Raw genomic sequence first — 13,635 nt, 5'->3', positions numbered from 1 at the left:
GCAGGAAAAACTATTATTTATAAAACCATCAGATCTCATGAAAATTCACTCACTATCACAAGAACAGTGTCATAATCCAATCCTTCCCTCCCTTGACACATGGGAATTACAAGTCCCTCCCTCAACCAGTGGGGATTACAATTCAAGATGAGATTTGGGTGGGGATACAGAGCCAAACCACATCACCTATTATCACAAAGATATTTCTACATAGTTAGATTTAGCTAAATTTATCTAATTTTATTTTTCTATTTATCAGACAGATTATACCAGCAATTAGGCTATCTTTTAGACTACTCTAAAATATTTAAATACAATTTGAATATAGTTTATTTTGCTCATAAGTTATTTGCAATAAATACTACACAATCTGAAGTTATCACAATGCTATATTACCTTTATTCATTTATTCCAATGACCTTTGAGAGTTTGCCATATAATTGGCTCTAAAGTCACCATTTGATTAAAGTTTAGTGCATTGTACTAAAGTTGCAGCCATTGGCTCTAAAGTCATAATCATTTCAACTAGATAGGGGAATGGTGACATTAAAATTCAGTAAAGGATAGAATAAAATGACAAAACCACAGGAAAGGCAGGCTACTCAAATGGAGGTGGATGGGTTGGGAGTGACTGGGGCAACAGTACCAGGTTTAAATGAAGATGGAGTAGTAAACATATACCAAAGCTCTGATGATGATAGAGTCCATCTAAATAGGAAAGGTACACTATCCCTAAAGGAAGGTAAAAACATTTAAAGTATTTCTGTTTGTCAACTTCTCACTTGTTTGTTTTTCTGTTTCCTATTTAATTACAACAAATTAATTATATTCCTGAATAGTAATTAGATCATGGCTTTCTACATTTTTTGCTGTTGGTAGTGAAATTTTCAGAACCTATTTCTCAAATTTGTAAAGGATGTTGATATTTATTGACATCAGCGCTTTTAATAATATTTATTTTAAAAATAAATGTATGTATTTGAATATAATTTTTCTATCTTCTGATATTATATAAGGATAACTATATTTTTATGGAACTGTTTTTTTGAAGCCAGTATTCCAGTTTCTCTCAATTCTGAAAAACTCTATTAAAAAAGAAGAAAATTATTATTCATTATCCTCAATAGTGAAATGCTAAATCTTTTGTATATTTTCTTTAGCATTATTGTTCTTTGGAAAGATTGAGGACTTGTAGTTTGTCAAATTTTTTAACAAAATACGTAATGTCTACAAAGACATCACTGCTTCTAATAGAAGAATAAAGAAAAAACACAGCTAAGATGCTTAGTCTCTACCAATATGCAACTTTTGGCATTATTTTATGAGTAAATACCAGTTAGAGTCAAATAATTTTTATATTAGTAGAGTTGTGTATTGTAGAACAGTATTTTAACTATAATAGCTACAGTTATTTCTTTCTATATTTGAAATATTATGTATATGTGTGGGTGGGTATGTATATGTGTTTAAAGAATATAATATAGGGTAGAGAGAGTGGGTACTTGGATTTTGATAGACTAAAAAGAATCTCTACAAAGACTAAAGTAAATATCTCCCTGCTTTACCATTTACCTTGTTTTGATTTAGCTAAAATCAAATCATTTTATTTCCATTCCAGTTTTGTTTCAACACTTGCAAACATCCCCGCCGGTAAACTTTAAATAGATGGTAAGCTTTAAATAGACTGTGTTACCCTTTATTACCCAAGAGATCCTGACTGTCTTCTATGCATTTTCTTTGGTCAATGCGTATTTATTATCTTCTTGCCTAGTTGTTTAGAGCATTCTGTAATTCAGCCAATCTTATTTAATAAAGCTGCGCAGATTCTTCAGTACCATAAGTCAAGTGAATATTTAACTGTTACATCCACACAGAGACACACACAACTGTACCTAAGTAAATATAAAATAACGGGTAAGTAAATATATTTAATTAAAGAGCATACATTCATGTACAAATCACTTAAATAATAAGTAAGCACCTCAGCAGGAAAAATGTTATTTGAAAGTATTTACACTTTGAAATTATTCATGTATGATATAGAAAAAAGTCACTAGAGGATAAATTTCTAATTAACATCCACATATACTTTTCTAGCCATGTTTTAAATTGCAGAGTAACATGTATTAGGGCAAGTTTTAGGAATGAAATGGCACTAGGATATAGCTTATAGTTTCCTGGCTTCTCTCATCCATTTCTATACAATGCCAGCTAAACCAAGCAGTTTAAGAATATAGAGGATCATTCACAAATTGTGGCAGGTATTCAACCTGCAAATTTCAGAGCTGTCAGGCTTGAGCGTTTCAATCAATTTTGACATCTCCTGGCATTTCCTTTCATATTCTAGCTTCTATAAATACTATCCTTTCTTAGCTGCCATTTCAGGTTCACAGGCTTGTTTCTCCCCCTAACATAAAGAAAAATTATATTTTAACTCTTAGCAGGCCTTTTCTACCCTTACTCTGGAAAAAAAAAGAGAAAAAAACGGTATAATAAATAAACTATACTACCTGATCCTCAAATGCTGTATTGAAAATGTATTCATAGCTGATGCATTAAAAATGACATATTACATAGCACTTGCAAACAGACATTTCTTAGGAAAATTGTAAAATATTAAGAACTTGACCATAAAATCTACAATAAGGTAGCATGCCTCTTATTTGAAAGAAATGCTTTCTGAAGATTCCCAATAATTATCGGGAAAGATCAGAAAGATTCCCATGTTTACAAATACCCTGGAATAACAATTGAAATATGGATATTATTACATTTCTTGTTTACCAAATAACTCTATTTTGAAAAAACTTGTTCCATCTAGGTTCCAACTCTGTCTTGATTTAACTTCCTAGTATAACAAGGGCTACCTTATAAAGTGCTTTCACTGTAAAAATGTCATAAACCAAAAATCCTAGGAATCTTGAAAAAATAATTTTTAGAATTTTTCAATTCTCTTTTAATCACTATTTTAATTTGGTATGTTGTCCTAAGTAGAAATTAAATAAGGAAATGTAACATGTATCATTCCTGGTAAAGTTAGAACGTTTCAGCTAAAGACTTTGGTCATCTTTTTTTATTGAAAGGTCTTTAGAGGAAAAAAAATGATCCAGAAAAGTTGTATTTTCCAGAATCACAAAAAGCCTTAGTGGCAGAGCCAGAAAAATAAACACAGAACTACTCAATAATAGTTCAATATATCCTCTGTATGACCCCATTTTTATGCCAAAGATAGGAAACTTCAAGTGTTTAACCCTGAAACTTAAACTGGCACCAAAAGGGTTTGTATTCTTCCATGGCCAGGGAAACAACTGAGGAATTCCACTACTATGTAACTGGTGTTTTTATAATCTGGTAGAGATAATTTTAGGTGACTATGCACATTTCTGTGAGTGGTTTGTTGTAATATTTTTTCTTTTTTTCAGTATGAATTTTTTCCTTTTACATTGTGAAGAGAAGTACTAAACAGAGGGCTTGAGGAGTCTTTTTACTCCTTTTTGAAAATCATGGTCACGTTTGTGACTTCTTTTCTTCTCATATTCAAATTTCAATCATTTATGAAAAAGCTTGCTTCTTTCCTAAGTTCCCTTATATATTTTTTAAATTCCTATAATTTCATCCTTATTCAGGCCCTTAGCACCTGCACACGCTGTACTAAATAGCACTCCAATGGTCTTTTTTGAGTTTTTCTCTTACCTTGGCTATCCTCCCCAATTCCTGTCTTAAGAGCAAAATTTTATTTTATTTTATTTTTTACTTGTTTTTAAATAAATTTTATTTGTTTTTTATTCATTAATTTATTCTATTCAGTAAGTTTTTTATGTTTTTATTTACTTATTTTATTTTCATATTATTTTATTTATTTATTGACCTACTTATTTCCGAGACAGGTTCTCTCTCTGTCACCCAGACTGGAGTGCAGTGGCGTGACCTTGGCTCACTGCAACCTCCACCTCCCAGGCTCAAGCAATCCTTCCATTTCAGCCTCATGAATAGCTGAGACTATAGGCATGCACCACCATGCCTGGCTAATATATTTTTTCTTTATATTTTTTGTAGAGGCTGGGTTTCGCCATGTTGCCCAGGCTTATCTCAAACTCCTGCCCTCCGGCGACTGGCCCATCTCAGGCTCCCAAAGGGCTAGGACTACAGGTTTGAGGCACTGGCCCCTGCCTATTTTTATTCCTATTTCGATAGATTTCGGAAAGCAGGTGGTACATGGTTGCATGGAAAAGTTCTTTAGTGGTGATTTCTGAGATTCTGGCGCACCTATTGCCCAAGCAGTGTACACTGTATCCAATGTGTAGTCTTATCCCTCACAACCCCACCATTTCCCCCCAAGTCCCCAAAGTTCATTATATCATTCTTATGCCTTTGTATCCTCATAGCTTAGTTCCCACTTATAAGTAAGAACACACAATGTTTGGTTTTCCATTCCTGGGTTACTTCACTTAGAATAATGGTCTGCAGCTCCATCCAGACTGCTGTGAATGTCATTATTTTATTCCATTTCCTGGCTGAGTAGTATTCTGAGATATATATATTATATATATAGTATATCTATATATATCTATATTCTATATATAGATATAGATATAGATATATACACACCACATTTTCTTTATCTACTCATTGGCTGACTGGCATTTAGGCTGGTTCCATGTTTTTGCAATTGTGAATTGTGCCACTATAAACAAGCATTTGCGAGTATCTTCTTCATATAATGACTTATTTTTCTTTGGGTAGATATCCAGTAGTGGGATTTTTTTGATCAAACGGTAGTTCTGCTCTTAATTCTTTAATGAATCTTCATACTGTTTTCCATAATGGTGGTACTAGTTTACATTCCCACCAACAGTGTAAAAGTGTTCCTTTTTTAACCACGTCTACACCAACATCTGTTATTTTTTAATTTTTTAAATACGGCCGTTCTTGAAAGAGTAAGATGTTATCACATTGTGGTTTTGATTTGCATTTCCCTGATCATTAGTGATGTTGAGGATTACTTCATATGTGTTTTGGCCATTTGTATATCCTCTTTTGAGAAGTGTCTATTAATTTCTTTTGTCCACTTTTTGATGGAATTATTATTATTATTATTATTTTGCTGATTTGTTTGAGTTCCTTGTAGATTCTAGATATTAGTTTTTTGTTGGATGCATAGTTTGTGAAGATTTTCTCCCATTCTGTGGGTTGTCTGTTTACTCTGATGATTATTTCTTTTGCTGTGGAGATGCTTTTTTATTTAATTTGGTCCCATCTATTTATCTTTGTTTTTGTTACATTTGCTTTCGGGTTCTTGGTTATGAGCTCTTTGCCTAAGCTAATATCTATAAGAGTTTTTCCAATGTTATCTCCTAGAATATTTATAACTTTGGGTCTTAGATTTTAGTCTTTGATTCATCTTGAGTTGATTTTTGTATAAGTTGAGAGATGAGGCTCCAGCTTTATTCTTCTAGGTGTGGCTTGCCAATTATCCCAGCATCATTTGTTGAATATGGTATCCATTCCCCACTTTATGTTTTTGTTTGCTTTGTCAAAGGTCAGTTGGCTGTAAGTATTTGGCTTTACTTCTGGCTTTTGTCTTCTGTCCCATTAGTCTATGTGCCCATTTTTATACTAGTTCCCATGCTGTTTTGGTGACTATGGCTTTATAGTATAGTTCAAAATTGGGTAAACTGGTGCCTCCAGATTTGTTCTTTTTGTTTAGTCTTCCTTTGGTTATTCAGGCTCTTTTTTTGTTCCTTATGAATTTTGGGATTTTTTTTTTCTTGTTCTGTGAAGAATGATGATGGTATTTTGATGAGAGTTGCACAGAATTTATAGATTGCTTTTGGAAGTATGGTCATTTTCACAATATTGATTCTACTCATTCATGATCATGAATTTAAAAATTCTTTAAACTGAACAACATTTGTGACAAAACATATCAAAACCTATGAGACATAGCAAAAGTGGTGCTAAGAGGAAAGTTCATAGCATTCAACGCCTACATCAAAAAGTCTGAAAGGGCAGAAATAGACAATCTAAGGTCACACCTCAAGGTACTAGAGAAGCAATAACAAACCAAACTCATGCCTAGCAGAATAAAAGAAATAATAAAGATGAGAGCTGAACTAAATGAAATCGGAACAAAAAAATACAAAAGATAAAACAAAAAGCCTGTTCTTTGAAAAAAAAAAATTGATAGACCATTAGTGAGTTTAACCAAAAAAAGAAGTGAGAAGATCCAAATAAGCTCAATTAGAAATGAAATAAGAGATTTACAACTGATACCACAGAAATACAAAAGATTTCTCAAGGCTACTATGAACACTTTTATGCATATGAACTAGAAAATCTAGAGGAGATGGATAAATTCCTGGAAATATGCAATCCACCTAGATTAAATCAAGAAGAAAAAGAAACTCTGCACAGACCAATAACAAGTAGCAAGACTGAAACAGTAATAGAAAAATTGCCAATAAAAAAGTCTAGGACCAGATCAATTCATAGCTGAATTCTATCAGGCATTCAAAGAATTGACCACCAGTCTTACTGAAATTATTTCAAAAGATAGCGAAAGAGGGAATCCTCCCTAAATCATTCTAGGAAGCCAGTATCACCCTAATACCAAAATCAAGAAAGGACATAACATTAAAAGAAAGCTACAGGACAATATTATAGATGAACGTCGATTCAAAAACACTTAAAAAAAAACTAGCTAACTGAATTCAAAAAGAAAATTCACCATGATCAAGTGGGTTTCATACCAGGAACGCAGGGATGGTTTAACATCTGCAAGTCAATAAATGTAGTATATCACACAAACAGAATTAAAAACAAAAATCATATGATCATCTCAATGATGTAGAAAAAGCATTTGACAAAATCCAGCATCTCTTGATGACTAAAACCCTCAACAAAATCAGCATACAAGAGACATACATCAAGGTAATAAAAGCCATCTATGGCAAACCTACAGCTAACATTATACTGAACAGGGAAGAATTGAAAGCATTCCCCCTGAAAACTGGTACAAGACAAGGATGCCCACTTTCACCACTTCTATTTAACATAGTACCAGAAGTGCTAGCCAGAGCAATCAGACAGAAGAAAGAAATAAAGGGCATCCAGATCAGTAAAGAGGAAGTCAAACTGTTGCTAGTCACCAGTGATATGATGGTATCCCTAAAAAACCCTAAAGACTCCTCCAAAATGCTCCTACATTTGATAAAGGAATTCCGTAAAGTTACAGGATACAAAACAGTGTACACAAATCAACAGCACTGCTATTGATATTAACCAACAACCAACAACAACCAAGATGAGAATCAAATCAAAAACCCAACCCCTTTTACAACAGTTGCAAAAAATGAAACAAAATGATTTGGTATATACCTAACCAAGGGGGTGAAAGATCTCTACGAAGAAAACTATAAAACGCTGCTGAAAGAAATCATAGACTACACAAACAATTTGAACACATCCTATCTTCTTTAAAAAAAAACCAAACAGTAAAGTCATGAACTCTTCAATCTTCCTTATATTTGATTACAGGTATGTTTACTCTCCATGTTTACTTGTCAAAGTAGATGTAATGAAAGTGTTTTTTTAGGAGACATTACTTGTGAAAACCAGTATCTATTTCCCCTCTCCTTGCTGGGCATACTTCTTAGCATTCTGGAAGTCACTGGGCAATCAAGATATGCGTTCTGGCCAATGAATTGTGAGAACAACTTGAGTGTGTATCTTCAGAATCAAGGGAATAAAATTGGGCTCTCCAGGACACTTCCCTGTCACCATATTCTGTAGCCCACTTGTTGAAAATGATGTGACAGATGACGCTGGTGCGGAGGGCGGGGGGGGGCGCGTAGGCTCTGGTGGCCCTGGGATGGGGAACTGCGGTGGCTTCCGCGGAGGTTTCAGTAGTGGCATCTGGGGCTGGGTTCGTGGCCATGGACGGGGCCGGGCAGAGGCTGAGGAGCTCACCGAGGTAAGGCGAGGATAGGGAGTGGATGCCTGTCACCAAGCTGGGCCGCTTGGTCAATGACATGAAGATCAAGTCCCTGGAGGAGATTTCTTTCTTCTCCCTGCCCACTGAGGAATCTGAGATCATTGACTTTTTCCTGGGGGCCTCTCTCAAGGACGAAGTTTTGCAGATAACGCCAGTGCAGAAGCAGACCCGTGCTGGCCAGTGCACCAGGTTCAAGGCGTTTGTTGATATTGGGGGCTACAATGGCCACGTAGGTCTGGGTGTTAAGTGCTCCAAGGAGGTGGCCACCGCCATCCGTGGGACCATCATCCTGTCCAAGCTCTCCATTGTCCTCGTGCGCAGAGGCTACTGGGGTAACACGATCGGCAAGACCCACACGGTCCCTTGCAAGGTGACAGGCCTCTGTGGCTCTGTGCTGGTGCCCCTCATCCCTGCACACAGGGGCACTGGCATCTTCTCCGCATCTGTGCCCAAGAAGCTGCTCATGATGGCTGGTACTGATGACTGCTACACCTCAGCGCGGGGCTGCACTGCCACCCTGGGCAACTTCGCCAAGGCCACCTTTGATGCCATCTCTAAGACCTACAGCTACCTGACCCCCGACCTCTGGAAGGAGACTGTATTTACCAAGTCTCCCTATCAGGAATTCACTGACCACCTCGTCAAGACCCACACCAGAGTTTCCGTGCAGCAGACCCAGGCTCCCGCTGTGGCTACAACACAGGGTTTTTATACAAGAAAAATAAAGTGAATTAAGCCTGAAAAAAAAAAAAAAAGAAAATGATGGGACTTAGAGATAGATATCAAATCAACCATTGAACTGTCCTAATGATTCACCTAGGTGTGAGCAGATTTTGAGTGAGTGAAAAAGAAAACTTAATTGTGTTAAATATGGCAGCATAAGCTAACCAATCCTGAGCAATATATTCATTATAGAAATATACTCTCTGTAATGTATAAATTATCTTCTATCCCTAAATCTACAGATGAATATCTGTAGATACTGTTTTAACTACTGTTTTAAAATGTAAGTCTTAATTGGTGAAGAGTTATTATTTCAGTTATAGCAAGTTTCAATTTCAATTATGCATATTTCTAGTGGGCTGGTACATTTCTTCAGTGTTTTGTTTATACACACCAAAATGAACAGTAATTTTTGGGCTACATATTAAGTTTATTTCTATCCTTAATATATAGACACCACAAACATTTAATATTTGGATTGCACATGTGTACTATAACTTTATTAATGACTATGTCTATATTTTATTTCCATTTTGGTTTTGGAGAGGTTATTTTTCAATTTTATAAGGATTTTTTTTTGTTCTTTCTTTGATTTTCAACTTTTAGCTCAAATCCTAAATTTTCTCTGAAAATTTTCTAACTGCCTTCTCTGCTATTTGCTTATTTTTGCATATGCGATAATTTGGACATTACATGTTTTTTTCTTACTTATAGTCATTTATTCCTCTCTCTTTTCCCATTACACTGTGAACTCCAAATGCAAAGAACTATGCAGAATACCAGCCAAAATTTTCTTTGATAGTTGAGTATCTGTTTTGATTAGTCAGTGCTCACGATATATTAAACACCTTGGTTATATGTCATATTTATTTCAGAATTTCTGAAGGACTTGAAATGTACTGTACTTAGACATGGTACTAAAAATATTTAAGGATTCATTTAAGGATTAAATGAATCAATAGAATGTTTATTTGGAGATATGACAAAGATAATGTTTTGAATTATTTGATGTTTTAAATAATTATTTCCATTGAAAGCTAAGATTCAATTCAGCTGGAGAATTATGAGGTTACTACTTAGATCTTTTTCTTTTAGCAAGAACTGAAGTGAAGAAGGTACAACTGGTGACAAGGAAAAACCCCGACTTTAATTTTGTTAAAAAATAAAACTAAACAAAGGAAAATATTTTTGGAGTCTTTATTCTAATGCTCAATGGCCTCACTTATTTTGACAATAGTCTCATCAATTAATCTAGTAATCTAACACAGTGGCTATAGAGTAGTTCATAATCTGCCAAGAAATATAGCAAGATTAATGGGCCTAAAAATTCAGATAAATCAAGTGTCTACTAAGACACTGATCTTTTCTTCTCATTAAAGAAGTATTTGAATCATAATACCACAATGTTACAATGTCACAATAAGAAAGGCTTAATGAGATTGGTAGGTGAGTTATTTTCTTTCTTGCAACAGATTTAAAGGAATTCATTTTTTATATACAAAAGGTAGTAATGATTTCCAATTGCTTGCCAAATGAACACTAAACATGTACTTTGACATAAAAAATGTAAATAGATTTTATTCTGTAGAGGACTTTTAGGATTGCAGACCAATTGAGTGGAAAGTATAGAGAATTACCATATACTTAGCATCCTCACACGTTTACAACCTCCTCCCTATCAATATCCTGCACTAGAGTGGTAAATTAGTCACAATTACTGAACTTACACAGCCAAAGTTCATAGTTTTGATATTAGGTTCATTCTCGATGTTGTGGATTTTATGGGTGTTCCCTTATCCTTTGAAAACACTGATCTTTTTTATGTCTCCATCGTTGTGCCTTTTCTAGCATGTCATATTTTGAACTAATGTAGTATGTAGCCTTCTCCCATTGGCTTTCTTAATTCAGCAATGTGCATTGAATTTCCTCCATGTCTTTTTATGGCTTAATAAGTCATTTCTTTTCAGTACTTAATAATATTCTAAAGTATTTATGTTCAACAGTTTATTTATCAATTCACCTACTGAATGAAATTCTTACTATATTGACAATTAGGAATAAAGCTACATATATGTCTATGCGCAGATTTTTGTGTGGATATAAATTTTTGACTCATTTGAATAAATTCCACGGAGTGTCATGGCTGAATAGTACGGCCAGAGTATATTTAGTTTTGTAAGAAACTGACAAGTTGGCTTCCAAAGATGCTGTAACATTTTTTATTCCCACAAGCAATGAATGAGAATTCTTGTTGCCCCATATCATCACCAGCTTTTTTCAGTGCTTTAATTTCAACTATTTAAATAAGTGTTTAGTGGTATTTCATTGTTGCTTTAATTTTCAATACCCTAAGGACATGATGTGGAGCTTGTTTTCATATGTTTATTCGCCATCTGTTTATATTCCTGATGAGGTGCCTGTTGAGATCTTCTGGCCATTTTTAATCAAGTATTATTGTTATTGTTGAGTTTTAAGTGAGTTTTTAAAATATATTTTAGGTAACAGTTGTTTATCAGATATGTGTTTTTCAAATATTTTTTCCAGTCTTTGGCATATATTCTCATTCTCTTCACAATGTCTTTTGAAGAGCAGAGTTTTAAATTTTAATAAAGTTCAGCTTATTAATTATTTATTTCAAAAAACATGGCTTCGGTATTATCTCTATATATCATCAGGAAAACCAAAGGGATTCAGATATTTAAAAATATTGTCTCCTAGGAATGTCATAGTTTTGCATTTCCTATTTATGTCTATAATTTATTTTCAGTTAATTTTTGTAAACAGTGTATTAATCCTTTTTGTTTAACCTGAATGTTCAATTATTCCAGTGCCATTTGTTGAAAAGACTGTCTTTTCTCCATTGCATTACTTTTGCTTCTTTGTCAAAGATCAATTAACTATATTTGTCTGAGTCAGCTTCTGGGCTTACTATTCTGTTTAATTGATTTATTTACCTATTCTTCTGGAAATATCACACTATTTTGATGCAGTAGCTCTATAGAAAGGCTCGAAGTCAGATAGTGTCAGTCTTCTGATTTTTTTTCTATTTCTATATTGAATTAACTATTCTGGGGTCTTTGGCCTCTCCATATGAATTTTCTAATTAGGTTGTCAATATTCACAAAAAGACTTACTGGAATTTTGATTAGGAATGTATTGAATCTATCGATCAACTCAGGAAAAACTGACATCTTGACATTATTGAGTCTTCCTATTGATGGACCTGGAATATCTCCCCAGGTCCTTATTTGGTTCTTCCTTGTAACTTTCATCAGAATTTTATAATTCTCCTAATATACATATTATATATATATATTGTTAAATTTATATCTATTTCATTTTTGGAGGTGCAAATGAAAATGATAAGTTTATATCATTTATTTATTTTATGGCTTTTTGTTTCGAATTCGACTTATTTATTGTGTGTGTCTGTAGAAAAGCAGTTGACTTCTGTATATTAACTTTACATCCTATTGAGAAGTGACAATGTGCTAGCAACCCTTGCTCTCTCTTGGTGCCTCCTCGGCCTCGGCATCCACTCTGGCCACGCTTGAGGAGCCCTTTAGCCCACCGCTGCACTGTGGGAGCCCCTCTCTGGGCTGGCTGAGGCCGGAGCCAGCTCCCTCTGCTTGCGGGGAGGGGTGTAGAGAGAGATGCAGGCGGGAACTGGGGCTGCACGTGGCACTCACGGGCCAGTGTGAATTCCAGGTGGGTGCAGGTTCCGCGGCCCCGCACTCAGAGCAGCCAGCTGGCATCACCAGCCTGGGACAGTGAGGGGCTTAGCACCCGGGCCAGCAGCTGCGGAGGGTACACCAGGTCCCCCAGCACTGCTGGCCTGCCCATGCCATTCTTGAATTCTCACAGGGCCTCAGCTGCCTCCCTGCAGGGCAGGGCTTGGTACCTGCAGCCTGACACGCCTAAGCCCCACCCCCCACTGGTGGACTTCCATGTGGCCGAGCCTCCCTGACAGGTGCCACCCCCTCCTCCGCAGCACCCGGCCCCATCGACCACCCAAGGGCCGAGGAGTGCAGGCACACAGCGTGAGACTGGTGGGCAGCTCCACCCGCTGCCCTGGTGCAGGATCCACTAGGCAAAGCCAGCTGTGCTCCTGAGTCAGGTGGGGTCTTGGAGAACTTTTATGTTTAGCTGGAGAATTGTAAATGCACCAATCAGCACTCTGTGTCTAGCTCAGGGTTTGCGGATGCACCAGTCAGCACTCTGTATCTAGCTAATCTGGTGGGGACTTGGAGAACTTTTATGTCTAGCTAGAGGATTGTAAATCCACCAATCAGCACTCTGTGTCTTGCTAATCAGGTAGGGGACTTGGAGAACTTTTGTGTCTAGCTAAAGGTTTGTAAATGCACCAATCAGCGCTCTGTCAAAATGGACCAATCAGCAGGATGTGGGTGGGGCCAGATAAAGGAATAAAAGCAGGCCTTCTGAACCAGCAGTGGCAACCCGCTCGGGTGCCCTTCCACACTGTGGAAGCTTTGTTCTTTCGCTCTCACAATAAGTCTTGCTGCTACTCACTCTTTGGGTCTGCGCAGCCTTTATGAGCCATTAACACTCACCACAAAGGTCTGCAGCTTCACTCCTGAGGCCGGTGAGACCACGAGCCCACTGGAAGGTACCAACAACTCCAGACGCACCACCTATAAGAGCTGTAACACTCACCACGAAGGTCTGCAGCTTCACTTCTGAAGTCAGCAAGACCACGAACCCACCAGAAGGAAGAAACTCCGGACACATCTGAACAGCTGAAGGAACAGATTGGGAAACACCATCTTTAAGAACTGTAACACTCACTGCGAGGGTCCGCGGCTTCATTCTTGAAGTCAGCAAGACCAAGAACCCACCAATTCCAAACACACTATAACCTTGCTGTAACTGCTTATTAGTTCCAGGAGTTTGTGGATTCT

The 13,635-nt window shown here is 36.4% G+C and overlaps 1 pseudogene; it reads left to right on the top strand.

The window, feature by feature from the left end:
* Nucleotides 1-606: 606 nt before the first annotated feature.
* LOC100441775 (small ribosomal subunit protein uS5-like) lies at nt 607-8,723 on the top strand (annotated as a pseudogene).
* Nucleotides 8,724-13,635: the final 4,912 nt, after the last annotated feature.

The sequence above is a fragment of the Pongo abelii genome, chromosome 3, assembly GCF_028885655.2.
Source record: "Pongo abelii isolate AG06213 chromosome 3, NHGRI_mPonAbe1-v2.0_pri, whole genome shotgun sequence".
NCBI classification, from domain to species: Eukaryota; Metazoa; Chordata; class Mammalia; order Primates; family Hominidae; genus Pongo; species Pongo abelii.
This window is presented reverse-complemented; position numbering and strand designations above follow the sequence as displayed.